This window comes from Lissotriton helveticus, chromosome 11, assembly GCF_964261635.1.
Source record: "Lissotriton helveticus chromosome 11, aLisHel1.1, whole genome shotgun sequence".
Lineage (NCBI taxonomy): Eukaryota > Metazoa > Chordata > Amphibia > Caudata > Salamandridae > Lissotriton > Lissotriton helveticus.
This window is the reverse complement of record NC_136072.1, coordinates 708,535,289-708,556,879: the sequence shown is the minus strand read 5'-3', so window position 1 is coordinate 708,556,879 and position 21,591 is coordinate 708,535,289. Positions and strand designations below refer to the sequence as shown.

At 42.0% G+C, this 21,591-nt stretch overlaps 1 protein-coding gene across 6 annotated transcripts in view; it reads left to right on the top strand.

The window, feature by feature from the left end:
- The window catches only part of LOC144791799 (guanylate-binding protein 1-like), a 164,897-nt gene that overhangs the window by 37,660 nt on the left and 105,646 nt on the right, over positions 1 to 21,591 (top strand). Inside the window, exon 1 of one of the 6 annotated variants that reach the window (XM_078666574.1) lies at positions 5,902 to 5,923. The exons of the other annotated variants lie outside the window; for them this stretch is intronic. The gene's annotated coding sequence lies outside the window, so the exon portion shown is untranslated. Of the gene's footprint in view, positions 1 to 5,901; positions 5,924 to 21,591 lie in introns of those variants that run through there. 6 annotated transcript variants of the gene reach the window in all.

Sequence of the window (21,591 nt, the reverse complement as noted above, 5' to 3'; positions counted from 1 at the left end):
TCAGATACAATCCTTTTTTGCAGGTTTATCTCATGAGCACGAGGGCTGAACTGGCCTTTTACTCCATTGGACATCTCCTTAGTGGGCTGGAGCCGTCAGGACTGTTTTGAAGGTCCAGGGCCGCTGCGGTGTCGCTGTCTCTTTCACCAGCTTCCTGAGGTTACTTGCAGCAGGCGTAGGGGGACTTAAAGAGAGAAAGGGAGAATAGAGCACAAAGGGGGAGAGAAAGAGATCAGAGAGGGAGAAGAGAGAGGATGGATGAATGGGAAGAAAGGTAGAGCGAGGAAAGGAAGGAAGGTTTGAGTATTTTTGCCAGGGTTTCTTTTGGTTCCCCAGTCCAGCCCTGGTGGGCAACAAATCAGTGGTGTGGCCGGTGTCGCTTGGAATTTACTGCCCTACAACAGTGGTGCAGAATATTTGTTTTTAGGTCTTACTTACATGCACAGCACATGTGCGTCCTGCAAGACGTATTGTTTACAATTCAGTGGGATTAAGACCCGCACACAGCATACCATTTTTTGTTTTAATTGTCTGGTCACTCTCATTTGCAAATTTTCAGAACTTAGATCCTTTAGGCTTCTCGTCTTTTCTTGTGTTGGCTCCTCCCTTAAGCATGAACCAAGTACATGTGTTCTTTCTTGTCTTTGTTCTTCCTTGTCTTTTTGCATCTGACACATTTTTTTAAATAAAAATGTTTCCATGTTATTTATGGGCGTGCAGTGTGCTTTCCTACCTTAAACACAGGCATACAACTTCTTATTTCTGTTGCTTTCACCCTATCTGCCATCTGTATTGACACTTTAATTACTTACACCCACAACTGTACTGCTTTAAGCCACTGTACTCTATGCAACACCACTCTACAACACTCCACTCTACTCTACGCCACTTCAATCCATTCCACTCCACTCTACTCAGTGACACTCCGCTCCTTGTCATTCTACTCCACACCACTCTCCTTTACGCTACTCCACTTTACTCTATGCCACTACACTCTACGCCACTCTCCTCCTCACTTCTCTAGTCTTTGTCACTGTACTCTGCCACTCTACTGTATGCCAGTGCACTCCAAGCTACTCCACTCCTGTACGTCACTCCACTCCATGCAATGCCACTCTACGGAACTCTACTCCACTCCATTCTTTGTCACTCTATGCCACACCAGTCTAGCACTCTACACCACTGCATGCCATTCCCCTCTACTCCATGCCACTCCACCCCACTCTTTGTCGCTTTACAACACTCTGCTCTGCACCACTGCACTCTACACTACTCTACTCTTCGCCAGTCTCAGCCACTCCACTCTATGGCACTCAACTCTACTCCAGTCCACTCTATGCCATTTCACTCTACTTTATGCAACTCTCCTCTGGGCCACTCCACGCTACTATGCTTCACTCCACTCTTTACCACCCGCCACTACTCTCTACTTTATGCCACTCTACTCTACTCTAATGTACTCCACTCTATTGTACAACACTCCACTCAATGCCCCTCTACTCCCCTCCATGTCTTCCTATGCAGCTCTTCGCCACTCCACTTTACTCCATGCTATTCTATGGCACTACACCCCACTCTATGCCACTCCAGTATACGCCACTCAGTTCTGTGACACTCCACTCCACACAGTGCCACTCTATGCCACTCCAATCTACACGACTCCTCTCCATGCTGTGCCACTACACTCTATGCCACTCCAGACCACTTTAGTCTATGCAATTCTACTTTACACTATTCAACACCACTCTACTCTATGCCACTCTACTTTATGCTACTCCACATAGCTGCCAAGGTTTCAGATTGCCATGGGTGACATTTTCATAAGTTTAGTGTAATTATGAGTGACATTTGACGACTATGAGTGACACTTTCTTGCAAAGAACATCAAGCAACGAAGACAGGGAAAACATATACATATCAGAAATTACACCCATTTGAGCAACGAGAAACTCATAGCTGCTACGTTTTCAGATTAACATTTCTATAGTATCATTGTACATACAATTGATATTCTACAAGCAAATGTGTGACACATGGAGCTTTCCCCTCCTTCTAACTTTAAGTTCCAAGTAGACTCACCTGTTGCACTGTCTACTGACCATCCAACAAAATAAAATGAATCTACGACGGAAGGGCTCCATCGTCCAGGTGTAGCCAAGCGTTTCTATGCCAGGGTGTTTGCAAATTCCCAAAACCCATATCAAGCATCCTAATGCTAACAGTGCAGTAATTCTGCACAACAATGGCACTAGAAGGATGATTAACTGGATGAGTAATGGACTCCTTATAGCATAAATGACGCCTTGTTGCGGAATGTGATTCTTGGGCAGGTGGACAGGTAGCTGAATAGGTGGATGCATGTGAGAAGCGATTAAAAAGTACGGCATTTATGCGTTTGTGTATGAGTAGATAAATGAATGAACAGAGACATGGGGAGTTAGATAGATCGATGTGGAGGCAAGTGAATAGAAAGACTGACAAACAAATGGATGCATATGTCTGCTTATATTTCAACATTGGGATGGCAGGTTAGTTGGATCAGATGATCTGTTAATGAAACAGTGGTGGATCAAGGAATGGATGCGCAAGCAGATACCATCATAATTATAGCAATGAATGAGTTCTCCCCACAAATTCATCCTTCAATCGTGCTCCAGCCATCCCCAGTCAACCATCCATCCATGCATTCATCCTCCCCTCACACACCCATCTACCCCTCTCCATCCATCTCGTACCCAGCATTCATCCTTTCCCATTAACATGTACAGTTGCCCCCATGGGTCATTTCTAGGTAATATTCTCTCAGAGCAAGAATATATTTCATTCCGCATGATCCAGCGGTTAGCCGACGAAAGTTTCACAGTCCCTGTGATCAACATGCTCCTAGTATGCAGTATATAGAGCTGATGTCAACAATCCTATTACCAGATGCTGCTATCTTCTTGGGGCCTGCTCTCTCAGACCATGAATGAAGCTCAGTATGTGCATGTCAACCGCATGGCTCTCACACCTCACAAATAGAAGTCATGCTGTCTCAGGCCCGCAGGCCATAAATGGAGCCCCAACATGTGAGTGTGCAATGTACATCACTGACACACCACAATCACAGACATGAGGGAAGGACATGTGCTCTTTCACGTTGTCAATGGAGCACAGCAGGTGGTTGTGCAGTGCACAACGCTCATGCATCATGAGCACAGACACAAGGACATTGGCCGTGCTCTCTCAGGTCCTGAATGGAACCTCAGCATGGGAGAGTGCACATCACCCCCACACCACGAGCACTTGACAAGAATCGAGTGCAGCTTGCATAGGGACGCCAGGTTGTGGGGTTATGATATGAATATTTATTTATACTCACACTAACCTCAGTGGCCTTACGAGTCTGCAGATGGTCTTGAGGCAGTGAGTGACTGAGACCCATGGCTGCGACGAGGTCTCTCATCTGGTCCGGCGGCATGGCATTGATAGAGCGCGCAGGTCACCCGACCAACCAAATTTACCACATACGTACCGGGCCCATATAACTTCAATTGATCATATACATTAATCGGGTAACCTTACGCTCTACTACCAGTAATCCAGATCCTTCCTATATATTTCTATTGTACCCGACTTACCAATCCACCGTTGCAGGTACCTAATGACCACGATGAATCAGGGAGCTAGCTGTGAAGAAAAAGGCAAACAAAGCAAAAATACCAACTTTATATTCTTCTGTATTTCATAAAAACCACAGACTCCGGGGAAGTTTTAAAGATTTTATCTAGATTTCAGATTTGGAAAGCATGAGATTTATAACAAGTAAACAGTCAATAACCAAGATAATAAAGAGCATGTATCCATAAAGAAAATAGATCAAGCTAATCATTTATGAGTCTAAGGAAAATTAAGAACAGGGAATCTGCTTAATAACTAAATACGGGAAAGATTTTAGAACATACTATAATGTCACAAGTGAACACCTATACCTTGGATAAATGGAATTGGGAAAGAACTTTGAATTTTGAATTAAGAGAGCTCTAAAATAACATATACCTATAGGAGGGGAAGAAGTGGAACATACTAGAATTTCAGGACCATCATTGAGTAAGCTTAAAGGTAAAGATCAGACACATCTATATTTCATGAATGGTATCGAAAATAAATTGTACTTAAGGAAGGAGAAAAATAGGAACATGCTAGATAACATCAATAATCGTATGAGCTCTTCATTCAGTAGTTTTGCGAAAAGCATGGAAAATCAACATATGCAAAGGTATGTCTTTATTAAAGCAAAAGACAGAAAATAGAAGGTGCAGTATAGAGTTTTTATCACTATATTTACCTAGAATGGTGTGAAGACCAACCCTGGCCACAGGTCAGTTAAGGACAGGAAAAACCCCAAGGAAGGACAGTCATCAATGGGACAGCAGGTGCAGAATGGACACCCAGGACAGGACAGGAAACCCAGATTAGGATCAGGACAGGACCACCAAGGTAAGACCAGCACCCGCAGTTCGGAAGCAACGCCTGCGCTCCACCCTCTCTGCAGCTATCAGTCAGAACCCCGATTGGGTTAGCGAATTCCCCAGCAAAGTGCTCCGCCAGCACTTAAGGTTTCTTAGCAACAACCCTTTTATCTCACAAGCAGTTTCTCTTCTATTGCGTACTACTTTGTTAGTTTCTTCATTGCTTCCAGTGATTTTGCCCACATGGTATATCTTCGGGAAGACAATACCAAAATAGCAACTCCCGTACCAATGGTCAGGCAATTTAATGTAAGCCTTGTTCCCACAAATAAAATAAATTCCGGGAAACACAGGCTCTGTCCCATCTTTGAAACCCCAACCTCCAATTACCTTGTAATTATGCTCACATTCACTGGAACCAATGAAAACATTGTTATAATAACTAGTCATTTCCCTTTTAAGACAGAGCTTCCCCTTCTTTTCGAAATCAAGGAGCATAGCAACAGTAGCTCCACCATTTGAGGTGCTCCCTATACTTTCTGCCCATTTAGGAACTTTATGGTTCCTGTCTTTGGCTTTCTTTTGGAAACTCTCTCTTCTTTTCTCTACCATGTCCAGAAATTATTTTTCCTTTTCAGGTAAAGAACAGGTCAGGTTATTTTTATGTGCATCACCTATATTAATTTTTCCTACAGTTAGAAAATAATCACTCATGAACTTAGCTACATCTCTAGTCGTCTGTACAGGGTTTAGGTTTCTTCGAACAGGAAGTTCAGAAAAGGTCACGTCATAGTTTGAATAGTAATACTGTAAAGGTCCTTTTTTGTAAAATAAGCTAGTTAGTATACTACAGGAAATTCCATAGGTTAAGGGCAAGTGATGATAAGTTACGCCTTCAGCTACAGAAGTAGGTAGCTTCATGCAGACATAACAGTCGTCTATTTCCATAGTTTCTACATACTGCAATAACAGGTTTGCGAAAACGTTTAAATGAGTCTTGTTCTTGATCTTGTTAAAGTGTAATACTTCCTCATCTGGTGCTTCTAAATTTAACTGTCTTTGTTTCAGGCTAAGGGGTTTGTCCAAAGTGTCTACTCTTCGTGGTGTAATTCTAGTATGTGATCCTACAGTGTCGTCAGGTAAATTATTATTCGGGTACAAACTTGGGTTCTTACTTATCAGAGAAGGAAGGGTTACAGTTAGTCCTATCCAAAGGATCAATACTATTGCTACACTACATAAACATACTTGGCAGCATGTTTTACAACACCTTCGTCTCGGTCTTCCATTCACATCTGAATCAGACATTTTTGCTCAAAAGAAGCTTTCCAACCCCTCTTTTTTAACTTTGCACAGGTAGCTTACACTGGGCAAATTCAGGTTGGTTCGTCTTCTTCGGCAGACTGGTCAGCTGTCTGTTCTTCGTCACTTTCGTCAGTTATATCAAGATCCTCAAATTCCTCCAACACCAGGTAAGTCCATTCAGGATCTTGATACTTTTAGTTCTGTCTTTTTATTCGACCACTTCTTCGTTTGGAGTTCTCTCCAGTTTGCTCTGCTTTACTGGGACTTTGCTTTCTTTGCTCAAGTTTTTCTTCTACTGTCTTTGGTCTCAGTCTCAGTCTTTTAATAAACCTTGGTTCTTTATTTTTCTTCTTGAGTCTTTTAGCTGGCACTGTGGTTTGGCTTTCTTCTAATGCTCTTTTATTCTCGTTTGGTTGTGGCACTTCTGCTTCTTCTTTTTCCCTTCCTGTCTGACTAGTCCCAGGTCTTATATCTGTTTCTTCTGCCTGGTTACTAAGCTGGCCTTGTTCAGGTGTAGACTGGTTTTGACTTTTGGGTGTTTCAATTTCTGTATCCTGAACACATTTGTCTATTTCTATCTGATCCTGTTCAAGCACTTCGAACCTTTGATTTTCTTCCGCTTGAACTTTCGCCCTAATATCTGTCTGTCCTTTTTCAATTTCAGGAGTTCTTGGAGGTGTGTCGATCACCTGTTCTGTCCCTATGTGATCTTCTTCTTCTTCAGATTTTACATGGATTTCGATAATCTGATTGTCTCCTCCTATTCCTGTCTCTTCCTCACTATTCCACTCTCTGTCTGAGTAGGTTTGGCCTCTTGTTCTTATGGGATCATTGGTCAGGTCGATTATAGGTATCCGCTCGTCTTGACTGGTGCTCGGTTGTTCGTCATCAGCTACTTCAGGACCAACGTCTGGAGACCCCTCAGCTGGACAACCTTCAGCGTCAGTTTTCTCGTCTTCGGTCACCTTCTTGGTGTGGCTGGCATGGATCTACTTTGGCACACCGGCACACTTCACCGCTGTCGTGGTCACCAGTATCACTTGACGTGGTTTTCCCCACTTCGGTGCAAGGCAACTTGAACGAGTGTGTTTCTTGAGTACCACCCAATCACCTGGAACCAATTTATGGACTGGAGTTGCTGGACTGGCGACGGCGTCTTCCCCAATCTGGCGAGAGATAGAACGCACTTGGTCACCCAGTTGCTTGCAGTACTCAAGTACCAAATCATCAGAAATGCTTATCAGTTTGTGTCCTGGTACCCATGCTTGTCTCATCACTCATCCCATTAGGATCTCATGGGGACTCAGGCCTGTATTTCGGTCTGGAATACTTCGGAGTCCCATCAGAACAAGAGGTAAAGCCTCTATCCAGTTCATGCCAGTCGACTCACACATCTTCCCTAATCTCGACTTGATAGTGCCATTTACTTGTTCCACCACTCCAGAAGCCTCTGGCCGATATGCACAGTGCAGCTTTTGTGTAATCTTGAAGGCTTTACAGAGCTGGTCAATTACTTCATTCTGGAAATGCCCACCTCTATCTGATTCAATTGTGACCGGAACCCCGTACCTAGGTATTAGTTCTCGCAGTAACAACTTGGCTACAGTGATGGCATCATTCTTCTTGGCCGGGTAAGCTTCTACCCATTTTGAAAATAGGCAGACAATGACAAGGACATATCTCATTCCTTTGCAAAGGGGTAACTGAATGAAGTCAATTTGCAATCTTACAAAAGGACCTCCTGACTTTCCAATTTTTCCCATCTCAACTACTGTTTTCTTTCCAGCGTTGAACTGCTGACATGTCAAGCACCTCTGGCAGAGTGACTCTGCTACCTTCCTGAACTTCGAGCTGTACCATGTCTGTTGGAAAACACGAATCATGGCATCCCTACCAATGTGTGTATCTCCATGTATTAATCTGGCCACAGAAGCAAGCAGGCTGTCAGGCAACACAGGCATACCATCAGGGCCAACAATGACCCCATCCTCGCTTCTCTGGTGACAAGCAAACTTTCTCCACCGTCCCTTTTCCTTTGGTGTCACTGCATTCTGTAAATCTTTCAATTCTTCCCATGTAGGCACATCCTCAAACACCATAAGTTGGCAGCTGTTTCCATATCCCCCCAATCTGATGTTAACAGACATGCGATGTCTGGCACAATGTTGGGCTACTTGGTCAGCATATTGATTACCTACTGTCACATTGTCGTTACCCGATTTGTGAGCAGTACACTTGACCACTGCCAATTCTTTTGGTAACTGGATGGCGTCCAGTAATTCCAGTACCACTTTTCCATTTCTGATAGGAGTACCTGAAGAAGTCAGAAACTCTCTTTGCAGCCACAACTGGCCGAAGTCATGCACAACCCCATAACCGTACTGAGTGTCAGTATATACGGTTACTCTTTTATTTTTCCCAATTTTACAGGCTCTTGTCAATGCAACCAATTCGGCTACTTGTGCAGACTTTACTCCAAATAGACAGGATGCTTCTATAGTGCGTGATACCGTGACTACAGCATAAGCAGCACTTAGGCCTACAATTTCGTGTCTCAGGCATGAGCCATCTACAAATAGCTCGTAATCTTCTACGGGCAGGGGCATCTCTTTGATATCTGGACGTGGTTTGGTACTAAATTCAGTCAGATCAATGCAATCATGCTCGACCTCTCCTTTCACTTCTGCAATTAGTGAGTCTGGTAATAGGGTTGCTGGATTCAATATGTTACACCTAGTAATGACCACATTCGCAGCACCTACAAGAATTCTCTCATATTTAGTCAGCCGACTAGGGGTGAGATACTGGGTTTTAGTTCTGGTCAGTAAAATTACAACTGCATGTGGGACATATACAGTTAGAGGATGTCCCATAACGATGGACTCGCTCTGTTCAAGACTCATGCAAGTTGCAGCTACTGCTTTTAGACATCCGGGTAATCCAGCAGCCACTGGATCCAAGGTAGCAGAGAAATATGCTACTGGACGTCTAGTCAAACCATGCTCTTGAGTTAGGACTGACAGTGCACAATTGTCTAGTGTGTCACAAAACAGTGCAAATTCTTTAGAATAATCAGGCATCCCTAAAGCAGGGGCTGTACATAGACATTCTCGTAATTTAGTAAATGCTGTTAAGCTCTCCTCATCCCATTCCACTGGGTCCTTTGCCCCTTTCTTTGTCATTTTGATCAAAGGTGTGGCTAGGACTGCAAATCCCACAATCCATTGCCTACAGTAACCTACAACTCCAAGGAACATTCTGACTTCCTTCTGAGTATTGGGTAATTGCATGTTTCGAATTATTCTGATTCTCTCTGAAGTAACTTTCCTGACTCCTTTTTCTATCTCGTGACCCAGATATTTTACGGAATTGGTACAGAACTGCAATTTGCCAGGTGATACTTTATGTCCTCCTTCACCTAGGTGGTTTAACAAGGCAATGGTGTCAACAACACAGTCTTTCTGACTCTTAGACGCCACCAAGAGGTCGTCTATATATTGCACCAAAACTGATTTTCCAGGTAAGACTAAAGATTCAAGGCACCTTTTCAGAATCTGATTAAAGATTGAGGGGCTTTCTGTGTACCCCTGGGGGACGCGATTCCAAACGAACACGTGACTGTCGAATGCAAATGAGAAAAGAAATTTGCTGTCTGGATGCAATGGGATCGAAAAGAATGCGTGACATAGGTCAATCTCGGTGAACCACTCAGCATACCAGGGAATTTGATACAGGATCACTGCTGGGTTCGGAACAATAGGACAGCAGGGAACAACGATTTTGTTTACCTTTCTCAGGTCCCTTACTACCCTGTACTTGCCACTAGGTTTCTTGATTCCAATTATGGGTGAGTTACATGGGCTACTCATCACTTCTTGTATGATGTTGGCTTCTAGCAATCTTTTTATTTCAATGGCAATTCCTGCTCTCACTTCTGCACTCATTTTGTATGGCTTAGTATTGGGGTAAATTGCATCTTCTTTTATGGCTATTTTAATTGAGTCAACATTTGCCATTAATCCTACATCTTTTCCAGTAAAGTCCCATACTTCTGGCTTCACTGTCTGTTGGAGTTCTTCAGGTCAGTCTTGTATAGTCAGTCGTTTGATTTCTGAGTCAGGTCTGATTAACATAAATTTTTATATTCCATCTTCGTCTGGGGTTTGAATTTCGACGCCCTTTGGTGTGCAAAAGATAGTGCAGTTCATTTTACACAACAAATCGCGTCCCAGTAAGTTTACTGGACTGGAATCACAAACTACAAATCTATACATTTCTTTGAAATTTCCTATTGTGATCTCCATGGGCTCAGTAACTGGGGTACTAATCAATTGATTAGATACTCCCACTACTTGGATTGCTTCTCCCGAGAGGGGTAGGTTTGGAACGTCTGCTGTTCTCACAGTAGAACGGGTAGCCCCAGTGTCCAACAGAAAGGTGACATCATTTCCTTCAACCTTTCCTTCAATGTATGGCCCTGACTGGTCTACCGGCAAAGAGGCGCCAAGTACGCACTCCTCCCCCTCCCCCCTCAGGCACCGTCAATATTGATCGGCACAGAGGAAAGTATCATTCAACAAAAATTGCGAAGTTGCTGCATTTCTATCCTCCTTTCCTCCCCAAATTTCTATGTCTTCACCTTGCGGTGTCTTTCCCTTAAAATTCGGTCTAGGTGCACGAGGCAACTGACTCGCTTTTACCTGTTTTACCTGTTGCTGGGTCTTTCTTGGTTTTTCATTCTGCGTCTGTGGATTTAAATCAGGGGTTTGGGGGTTATTACTCTGTGCATATGGACACTCGTCTCTCCAGTGCCCTATCTGTCCGCACCCGTGACAGGGAAACTTCTTTTTTGCTTCCTCTCGGCTCATTCTCACTTTGGGCTTCCCTCCACCCCCTGAACCTTGATTTTGGGAATTATTATTCATTTTACCCAATTGCTTTTCTTGTTGTTCTGCCAATTTGACTTGTGCCCACATAAACTTTTCCTTTAAAGCCTTTCGCTTATAAGCCATCTCGTCTTCGCAATACTTTGCGTATCGCAAGACTTCATCTATTTTCTTAGACTGCCAACAGATTTTATTGTCTTTGATCCACTGACAAATTTTAGGTCTCAAACCATTTACAAACCTCTAAATGAAGTGGGTCATATCCTTCATCTCGATGTTATCTATACTGCTGTATGTTTTAAATACCTGTAGTAATCTTTCATAAAAGGAATGCACAGTCTCATCTCTTTCCTGTGTAGTTCTATCTATTCTGGTCCAATCAGTTTCCTTTGCAGGCACCTTTCCCTTCAGATGTAACATTACCTGTTCGTATTTTCTCATTACCTCATCGGAAGGAGCTCCTGTATTAGGGTTCCTCGGGTATTCCTCACTAGGCCAACCAATGGCTATTTTACATTCTGTCCACAGATCTACAGGAACCACTATGTCAAAAAACCCATCCAGATCTTTCCACAGGCATTTTTGTACCTTTACCAACCTTTCTACCTGCCTATACCATTCCACGGGCTTCTCGCGTAATTTTGGGAAGTCATTAGTAAAAGACACAATATCTTGTCTGGACCATGGCACATACACATACTTTCCACCTGGCACTTCACGCATAGGATATAACTGTTCTGACTTGTCAGCTTCTTTTAAAACAAACTCAGAAGTGGTCTGTTTGGATCTACTTTCTTCCTTTTTCTTTGCCCACCTGGCTTTCCATTTTTCTAAATCTCCCCATTTTTGTAACACGTTCAACAATTCCTTGATCTGTACCTTCTTTCCTGACACATTCATATTCTCTAGATCTTTGTCTGAGAATTCTGCTCTGTAGGGTTTCTGTAATGGCTTTGATTTCCCAATATCTATTCCCATACTAGCTGCGGTGTCCGTTAACTTCTCATGGAACAATCTAGTATTACGAGTAATACTCCTACAGATAAACAGCAGCTCTTCTTCAGAATAGGTATTTAGTCTGTCTAACCCCACATTACCAGCCATCAGCTCTTCTAATTCTATTCTCAATTTGTAAATATCTAATGGTTTTGACTGGGGATTTTGTTTCTCTAACTCTCGACTCCATCTCTCAATTTCTTCAGGAGTCACTAAGGTGACGCTTTTGGTACCTGAAGTCGATTCCATTTGAATCTCTCCGGTGTTGAAAGGATTATATCTCCTCTGCAAACTCCTTCCTGAGTCCCTGATCGGCAAATCCATTAACGAAACTTCAGATTCACATTCACTCGTCAAATCATCTACAATTAAGGGCTCTTTTCTTGACTGTACTACAGTTGGGGTAATGATCGGAGCCTTTGGACTCCCCCATACAACTGAACAACTGGTCCAATAGTTACTGGGATTGTCAATGCTTCAGGACTTGTATTTAACTGAGAAAGTTTCTGAATTATTTTGTTTCTTTGTTTGACTAGAGCCTCTCGCTCTCTTTCTTGTAATACCCTTTCCATACTTATTTCAGGTACTATTTGCGGAGTCAAAGTTGGGGCAGTTGGATGCGTCATACTTGGTCCTTCACCATAATTAGGTTTCGGGAACAAGCTCCCTGTATTTAAGGATCTCGGTTCTTCCTCATACAGAGGTCTTGGACAGAAATCCCTCTCACCTGAATATCTTGATTCTCCACTAAACGGTGGTCTTGAACAGGTATCCCTGGCACCTATGGGTCCTAAGCCCTTGTTATAGGAAGGTATTTGACAGACGTCTCTTGCCTTTACAGATCTAGTCCCTTCCTGATAAGGGGGTCTTTGGGAAGCGCCCCCTACACTAGAGCATCTAGGTCCTTCATTATAAGGAGGTGGATTCTTCATGAACAAGTCCTCCAAATAATCGTCATCTGAATCCCCACTGGTCACTAAATTTTTTGTTTTCTCTGTCTTTTTCTCTCCCATATGTTCTCCTAGTGCCATCATAGGATACAGTCCTTCTACTATCATATTCTGCCTCCATTGTTTCATCTTTTTGTCTCGGGTTTCTTGTTTCAGTTTCGGATACCATTTGGTTAACCCTTTGTCCATTCTGGGCTTATCTCTCTCAAAAGCCTCGATCTCCCATTCCTCTAATGCTTCGTACTGTGTCAATCTAGGTCTGGGATGCAAATCATTCATTCGGGTTCTCAAATTAAATAGAATCCTGCCATTAAATGTACCTTCTAACGGAAAAGCCAAAATTCCGTCATCTTTCATGTATTCCGCCCAATTTTCCAACCATACACATGAGTGGTACCCTTTATCAAACATCATGAAAGATGCGGGAGTATTTGGTGCCGGAATGACAACACCTTCTCTAGTTTTGATAGGTTTGTCCTTTTTGAAATAATTCTTTACTTTGTTTACAAGGGACAATTTTCTCTTATTTCCGTACATAATGCTGGTGTTATGCCCTTTCCAATGATCCTTCTCAAACCCTAAATGTCTTGGATCAGGTCTAGTCTCTGGTCTATACGTGTGCCACATACGATTTCTGCGAGCGACTTTGTTTACAAATCACTCCCAATCCAAATACGTCTTTTATTTTCGTACAACCAATAAGATGCACGGTTTCAAATAACCTCAACCAATGGGTGTGCGGCCTTTTCGCGAGACAGATTCTCACGCTTCGGCACTCACCCCTCCTTTACAATTCCAGCTCCGCTACACACCCGCTGTCTCGACCAATCCCAGCGCGGCACAGAGTGACGTCAGAGCAGCTCCGCAACTGACTCCCTCTCTCACAAGGTAACGGAAACTTTATTTCTCTCTTAAAGTGCAAGTGCTTTAATTATTTAACAACGTAAACACATTTGCCACTGTACTCGAGTGTCTAGAAAGGAAAGATAAGTTTTACTGCAAGTAAACCTCTTCCGTCTACTTTTCACACACTACGGATAGATCTCTTCTGTCTACCCTTCACTCAAATGTGTGGCGGTGGGGCGAGTTTGCGCCCCAAACCAAGTGCACTGCAGAAAAGTGCCAACTCGGCTCCAATTTTCTTCAAGTAATCCATCATTTTATACCATCTTTGCAAATTATTCCATACTTCAGATATACTCTGTTTTTCAAACATCTTTATCCACTTTCTAGATCAAGTTCTACATGTGGGGTTTCTTATGGCAATTTTCCATGCTTCTTATGTATAAACTGTGCCCATCCAGGCCTGTAGCTTAAACACGACAAATGCCAGGGTTCGTTGCAAGCAGTGTTTATTTCCATCCCAATGCATTTCGGGCGGGATACGCCCTTCGTCAGGGGACACTGCTGCTGTGATTACAAAGGCTCCATTCTAACAGCTCGCATTAGGGAACCTGCTACTTCTTTGACTCATCCACTTCTTTTCGGGATATATACTAAGTCTAAAGTTTCACTAGCGAACCCCTTTGCAATCACCCAAGCTCAGACGAACCTGCTACTTCTCCCGTGTGACCCTTACTAGGTTATATCACAATAGAAGTTTAGCCAGCGAACTCTGTGCTATCATTTATTCAATCATACATTCAGAAAACCCTAATTAGTGCTTCCAGTTCTGTCTAACCTGCACCATTTTCCTCAGGCCAGTGACCTCAGTACGACGTGGATTCTCCTCACCACCCGTTATTCAATTCCCCGGGGATTCCAGACAACATATAACAAGGACTAACGAGTAATATTAGTACATTTATCAATATAGAAGCAAGAAAAACAATTTAAAACATTTCATAATTTTCAAAGTAAAAACATTTCACGTGATCGATCAAATTATCATCAACAATATATTCACAGTTTAGCAGCAAAAAAATCTCTATTTAGCAGCATCCGACCTACCCAGCTATCTTAACTAGTCCTACCTTACTTTAACTAGTCCCTATAGCCATTTTCTTTAACTAGTCCTTAACCATCCTCTGGCTACCAGAAAATTACTGATAGAGCGTGCAGGTCACCCGACCAACCAAATTTACCACATACGTACCGGGCCCATATAACTTCAATTGATCATATACATTAATCGGGTAACCTTACGCTCTACTACCAGTAATCCAGATCCTTCCTATATATTTCTATTGTACCCGACTTACCAATCCACCGTTGCGGGTACCTAATGACCACGATGAATCAGGGAGCTAGCTGTGAAGAAAAAGGCAAACAAAGCAAAAATACCAACTTTATATTCTTCTGTATTTCATAAAAACCGCAGACTCCGCGGAAGTTTTAAAGATTTTATCTAGATTTCAGATTCGGAAAGCATGAGATTTATAACAAGTAAACAGTCAATAACCAAGATAATAAAGAGCACGTATCCATAAAGAAAATAGATCAAGCTAATCATTGATGAGTCTAAGGAAAATTAAGAACAGGGAATCTGCTTAATAACTAAATACGGGAAAGATTTTAGAACATACTATAATGTCACAAGTGAACACCTATACCTTGGATAAATGGAATTGGGAAAGAACTTTGAATTTTGAATTACGAGAGCTCTAAAATAACATATACCTATAGGAGGGGAAGAAGTGGAACATACTAGAATTTCAGGACCATCATTGAGTCAGCTTAAAGGTAAAGATCAGACACATCTATATTTCATGAATGGTATCGAAAAAAATTGTACTTAAGGAAGGAGAAAAATAGGAACATGCTAGATAACATCAATAATCGTATGAGCTCTTCATTCAGTAGTTGTGCGAAAAGCATGGAAAATCAACATATGCAAAGGTATGTCTTTATTAAAGCAAAAGACAGAAAATAGAAGGTGCAGTATAGAGTTTTCATCACTATATTTACCTAGAATGGTGTGAAGACCAACCCTGGCCACGGGTCAGTTAAGGACAGGAAAAACCCCAAGGAAGGACAGTCATCAATGGGACAGCAGGTGCAGAATGGACACCCCAGGCCAGGACAGGAAACCCAGATTAGGATCAGGACAGGACCACCAAGGTAAGACCAGCACCCGCAGTTTGGAAGCAACGCCTGCGCTCCACCCTCTCTGCAGCTATCAGTCAGAACCCCGATTGGGTTAGCGAATTCCCCAGCAAAGTGCTCTGCCAGCACTTAAGGTTTCTTAGCAACAACCCTTTGAGTCTATGGAAATATGGACAGAGTGTTCCGCAGCCCTCTGTATCACTCACCTATTGAGTGCGTTGGGTCAGTGACAGGTCAGCTATTCGGACAAGTCGGACAAATTCTCTAGCTAAACCTAGGCTAGTTATACTGTTTTCGGGTCAGTGTACCACCCCCCAAATGTTGCAAGTGTCAGAATCCCCAATTTCGATTGGTCCCCAAGTAGGATAGGTCAACACACCAATCACATTTCATTTCTACAAGCCTGCATTAACATATTCTGGGACCGCCTATTGATTGTGGGGTTCCCATGACATACTTTACAGAATACAATGAAAACTTATACAAATGTAACTTTTGCAGGACATTTCAGCTTCTTCTGCTGGGTGAAGGTGCATCTTCCCAGGCACATCTTGGCTGGCACCTCTGGTTGGCAAGCATTCAATGCCACCGGCAGAAGACTGTCATGCGCAGAAAGGTAGCTCAACATGGATTCACGAGTGTCTCTCAGACCCTCAAAATCACGGTACATGAAAAGTAAGCGAAAACAAATTAAAACACAGAAAATAAATGAATACACTGTATACCATGAAAAGCTACTCTATACCCCTTTACTTTATATAAACTATGGCATTAGGGTTTAGTGCAAATAAACAATAACACAGAAGCATCAGCGCAAGCTTCACCATGTGAGGACACAAAACGGCCATCTTAATGCGAATGCGCAAGCGCATAGATTCCCACCAGAACTGCAAGTACGTCACGTCACGTGAGTGTGACCAACGCATGCGCAGAAGGAAAACCCGCCAAGCAGCGGCCATTTTAAGGACAAGCGTTATTGAGTTAGTAAACACATAGGCAAGCGTCTCTAGGACACCCCAAATATCAAAAATAAAGGGAAATTAGTAAGACAAACATGTTGGTTTACTTTGTTAATGTTATTTGAGGTTCATGAATTCAAGCAAGTCGCGTAATATGCGAATCCTTGCTCCATCAGCATCATGATGAGAGAGGCACAGGCAGGGGGTGCGAGCAGCAGCGGACTGCAACTAAACTTACAAACATCCGCTCTCTCGCACCTCCCACTTATCTGACTCAGGTGGCAAATGGACAATGTTGCAAATGCGCCGCACAGCTAGAGCCAGTGAAAGCAAAGCTGACCTTGATGGAGCGGTAATTTCTTCTGGTAGTTTCTCAATGCAAAACCCTCATGCTACCTCTAATTTACCGCTCAAAAGGTGTTGGGCCCTTTACACCATGTATTACCTTCAGGAAACTTTAAATAAACCTGAACAGTCAAAAATGCAATTTATTATTCAAGCCAATAAGGAGAGTTGTTGAGTATTTAAAGAGTTTTATTTTTTATTCAAAAGTAAATTTTTCTCTGACCCTTTATTCATTAGTAAAAAATCAATCAGGTTACAGAATTTGGAAAACAGGAAAAATATCAATAATACAGAACACATTACAGTCTGCATATAAGCATTACATGTAGTTATGAAAATGTGGTGCACAATTCTTAAAGAGTTTGTAAGAAAAATAGTCTTGCAAAGCTAATCAATGATTAAATAGTTGGCAAAAATCTCCCATTAAGAGAAATAAATGCATAAGTCAAATAAATCTTTTCAGACCTAATTAATTAGTCAAAGCATAAACTTAAAGTTTAGCATCTAATTCTATCCTGATCCACTGCACTCTCTGTCTGTCTGTGTCTAAAGAGGAAAGCAGCCCCTCCTTCACAGGCCTCAAAGGAATGTGGCCTGAAGTGCCAAGATATGACGTGGAAGCAAGAAGCCTCCCCTGAACCTCCTCGGACGCACCTCCCCTTCAGCAATCTCCCGGGACGTTTCTCGTACCTAACCCATAGAAGCCAGCTGAGCTGAGAAAGCCAGCCCCCATCCAGAGAGGACATTATTTTATACCCTAATTATTGGCAGACTACACAAAGATGTAGCATCTCTCAGGAAAACCTGTACGTGATTGGTCAGTCATGATGGCATGGGTTGTCACTCCCCTGACTCATTCTAAAAACCTGACTTCACCAATTTTAACAAAAGAAGCATACATGAATAACTACATTTATAAACATTTGCAACATTTACTAGGAAAAATGTTTCAATCTCATTCATCCTTCCTTCCTTCCACAGCGTAGTCAGATGGACACTTTTAACTAACACTGGTACATTGGCAGAATCACAAGAATGTACAGTTTAAGATGTCCTTCACTTCTTGTCATGAGGAAAGCTGCCACAGTCTGCGCATGCTCCCTTCTCATTAAATTGCAAGCTATAGCCTTGATGGATTCACAGGCAGCCATGTTTTGTGTAGGCCCCAAAAATAAAACAAACGCAAAGATAATATTAATTTCATGTAAATCAGCCCATTATGTTACCCTCCCTCATACTAATACCCCTTATAAATGTTTACCTAGCCAAGTTATTAGTGAAAAGCAGCTTTTCTATTATTTATGACAACATGCAAAATAAATGTGTAACATAGCATTTTCATGCATTTAGTGTAAAATTTAAAAGCACACACAATTAATATAGTGCACACAGCAACATGCATTAGTGTTTTAGATAGCTTTTCATGCAAAAAGCATTTAGTCCCCTGTGTAGTGTTTGGCGCATTTGTTAATTCACACACATTATAAAAAGAGGTGTTATTTAACTGGAAATATTTATCAAAATATGCAACAAGTCAAAGTCCTTTAAGACAGAAATATGGGATGAGCTGGGAAGAGAGAAACACATTCTATTAATCTTCAAAGGTAAAAAGGCCACTTTTCTCTACATTGGAAAAAACACATGTTAATTCAGCAAAAGCATTTCAGACTGAATAGGCCTCACTTTCATTGTTTTTCATGTGCCATGTTTTTAACTAGCACCAAAATGTGTGTGGCAATTTAAATGCAGTCTGATGCACAAAAAATAAAACAATGCCTGACTGCAGATGAAATCTGCTCCATCAACCTAACCTGGTCGGCACGACCAAAACCACCTCCTGGCTGGCAGAGGAGTTAGATTGGAAACACATAATAAACAACAGAGCAGAGCAGCAACTGCACAGTGTAGTGCAGTCTGTCATACACAGTGGGCTCAGGCTGCCTGCCAGAGCAGTGCACGGTTGTACTTTCCTTAATGAGCGCTAATAGCAGCGCTCAGTCTCCTTTTCCAGCCATCTTCGGGAGGCGCTATAAATGCGTGACTTCACATTTTGGTGCGGTGATGCGGACCACCACACCAAAATGCGTTAGTCTAATGCCTGATGCGTGGTACTTGGCAGGGCTGACTCCATTGTACACTACTCTACGCCACTTCATGCCACTCTATGCCACTCTATGCCACTCTACTCCACTCTTCTCTAGGCCACCGACTAACTTTCAGCCATGCTGAACAGAAGTCACATGGCTAAAAGACATAGGCAAACCCAATAACTCTCAGATAGGTGAGGCCTATTATCTTTGCCAGTTATTGTTCTATTTTACTGACGGACATGCGTATTCGGTAAATTAACCAGCTTCAAGGACAGTTATCTTGTCGGGAGACTTTTAGTAATAACAATTCCTCCATTTGTCTACGAATCGTGAAATCAAGGGAAAATGGCACCTGCATCTGCATGCTGAAGAATCCTCCGTGTATTTGTTGCACACAAAGTTAAAGAGCTACTTAATAGAAATAGCTCAATTTGCCCTTTTTAAAACGTTTGTGCTCATGCAGTAAAGTAGCAGAGAAAGGATATACGTCCTAAAGCGAGAAGTGCCAACAACAGGGAGAGAATTAATTTGGTACCGGGAAGTATGCACAGTAGCTCTTGGATAAACGGAGATGAGAGACCAAGAGAAAGAACAAGATAGAAACGTTTATTATGTGACATGGGAGGACAAAATTATGCGGAAGAAATGACTAAATTATGCAGCAAGACAACTTAAATTATGTAGCAGAATGCAGCATATTTTGTGATACTACCTCATTATTTCGTCTTTTTTACACACGTTAACACTATATGGGCAAAGGGTTCTCCTCATTAATACCAGTTTGACACCCAAACAAAGCAACAAGCAACACAAAGTTGAGCAGTTAATGTTTGAGAAGGGCCTTCCACTCTTTGTCAACACGTATTCCAGCGTTTTTACTAACTTTTTATGCGTTCGATCTAGAAACAATTTTTTTGTTAAAATCTGCAAATTATTCAGCAGTTGACGGATTATGTGGCAAATGCAGCGAATTCATGATTATCCAGAAAACACTGCAGCTGCAAAATTGCACCATATCGTTTGCCCTGACTACAAGATGCCAATGCATCAAAGAGATAAGAGGTACCATAAGGGAAGAAAGATGCATAGGGATTCGGCAAGAAGATCTGTATGGAGAGGCAAGTGGTGAAGAAGATATGCTAACTAAGAGAAGGAAAGCAGACATCAAAGAGAAAGCAAAGTGACAGTTTACTACCAGAGAGGGGTACGTTATGTGGGGTAGAAACACGATAAGAGGAGCAGGATATTTGTGAAATGTCCAGAGTAGGCAATATCTGACCTGCCCGTCTGTGGGAAGATGTGCCATTTATTTGTTTCAATTCAGATCAGTTTTATTTGAAAGTTAAAAACCACTATAAAAGATAAATAAAAGCAGCTAACTAAAGAGGGTGAATCTGTGAGGCATTAGCATTCATAAAGTTACAGAGAAGCAAGTCCAATATATACCTCATACTTCACGGTACAAATAAACAATTATAAAACAAACTTTTAAACACATATAATGGGGCCAGATGTAGGTCACCAAATACCGGTCGGTAACGGCCGATTTCGGCCGTTACCGACCGGTATTTGGTGATTGAGATGTAGGGGGCCTTAAATTTACCGATTTGGTATATTTACAGAATCGGTAAATTTACAGATTCTGTAAATTACTGAATCAGTAAATTTACCGAATCCCAAATTTGTGATGTAGGTGGCACTGAAAACAGTGCCACCGGCCCTTAAAAATTCGTTATTTACCATGACATACTATGTCATGGTAAATAACGAATTCCTGTGTACATGCACCTGTGCCATGTACAAGCCTGAATCAGGGGTGCAACAGGGTGTCAAAGTGACACCCTGTCCCGCTTGCAAATTCGGTAATTTTACCGAATCGGTATTTACCGATTCTGTAATTGACATTGATTCCTATGGGCCTCAAGGCCCAGAGGAATCAGTGGCAATTACAGAATCGGTAAATACCGATTCATTAATTTCCGAATCATACCGATTCTGTAATTAATTCGGTAAAATTACCTACATCCCGATTGCCAGTTCTTAAATACCGAATCGGTATGATTCGGTATTTAAGAATCGGTAATCTGGGATTGGGCCCATAAAGACGTAAAATGGGAGCAATCTCGCTACATGAAATGTGTGCGGTAGGCAAAATCCGACCTGCCCGTCTGAGGTCAGATGTGTCATTTATTTACTTATTGAGGATGTTTGGCATTAAATCTCTTGCTGAAATACCTCACATAAGGACAAAGATGGTAACTATTTCCCTAGGCAGATAGTCTGAATAACGTAAAGCAGTGTACCGATTACATTTTGGAGCAAAGATGTTTTGTGATGAAGAAACAGCAAAATATTTACAGAATGAAACTAATTGATAGGTGAAATGATTGTATTTTAAAAAGATGTGTCAATTTACACTTAAAAAAATGTACATCAAAGTATTTCGTTGGTTCCAAACTTATGGGACATGAATTCAAGGTACTAGTGGTCCTAACTACAAGTTGCCAATGCAGAAAAGTAGACTGCAGGAGATAGTGACCATAGTGAGAGGGTAATGAGAAAGA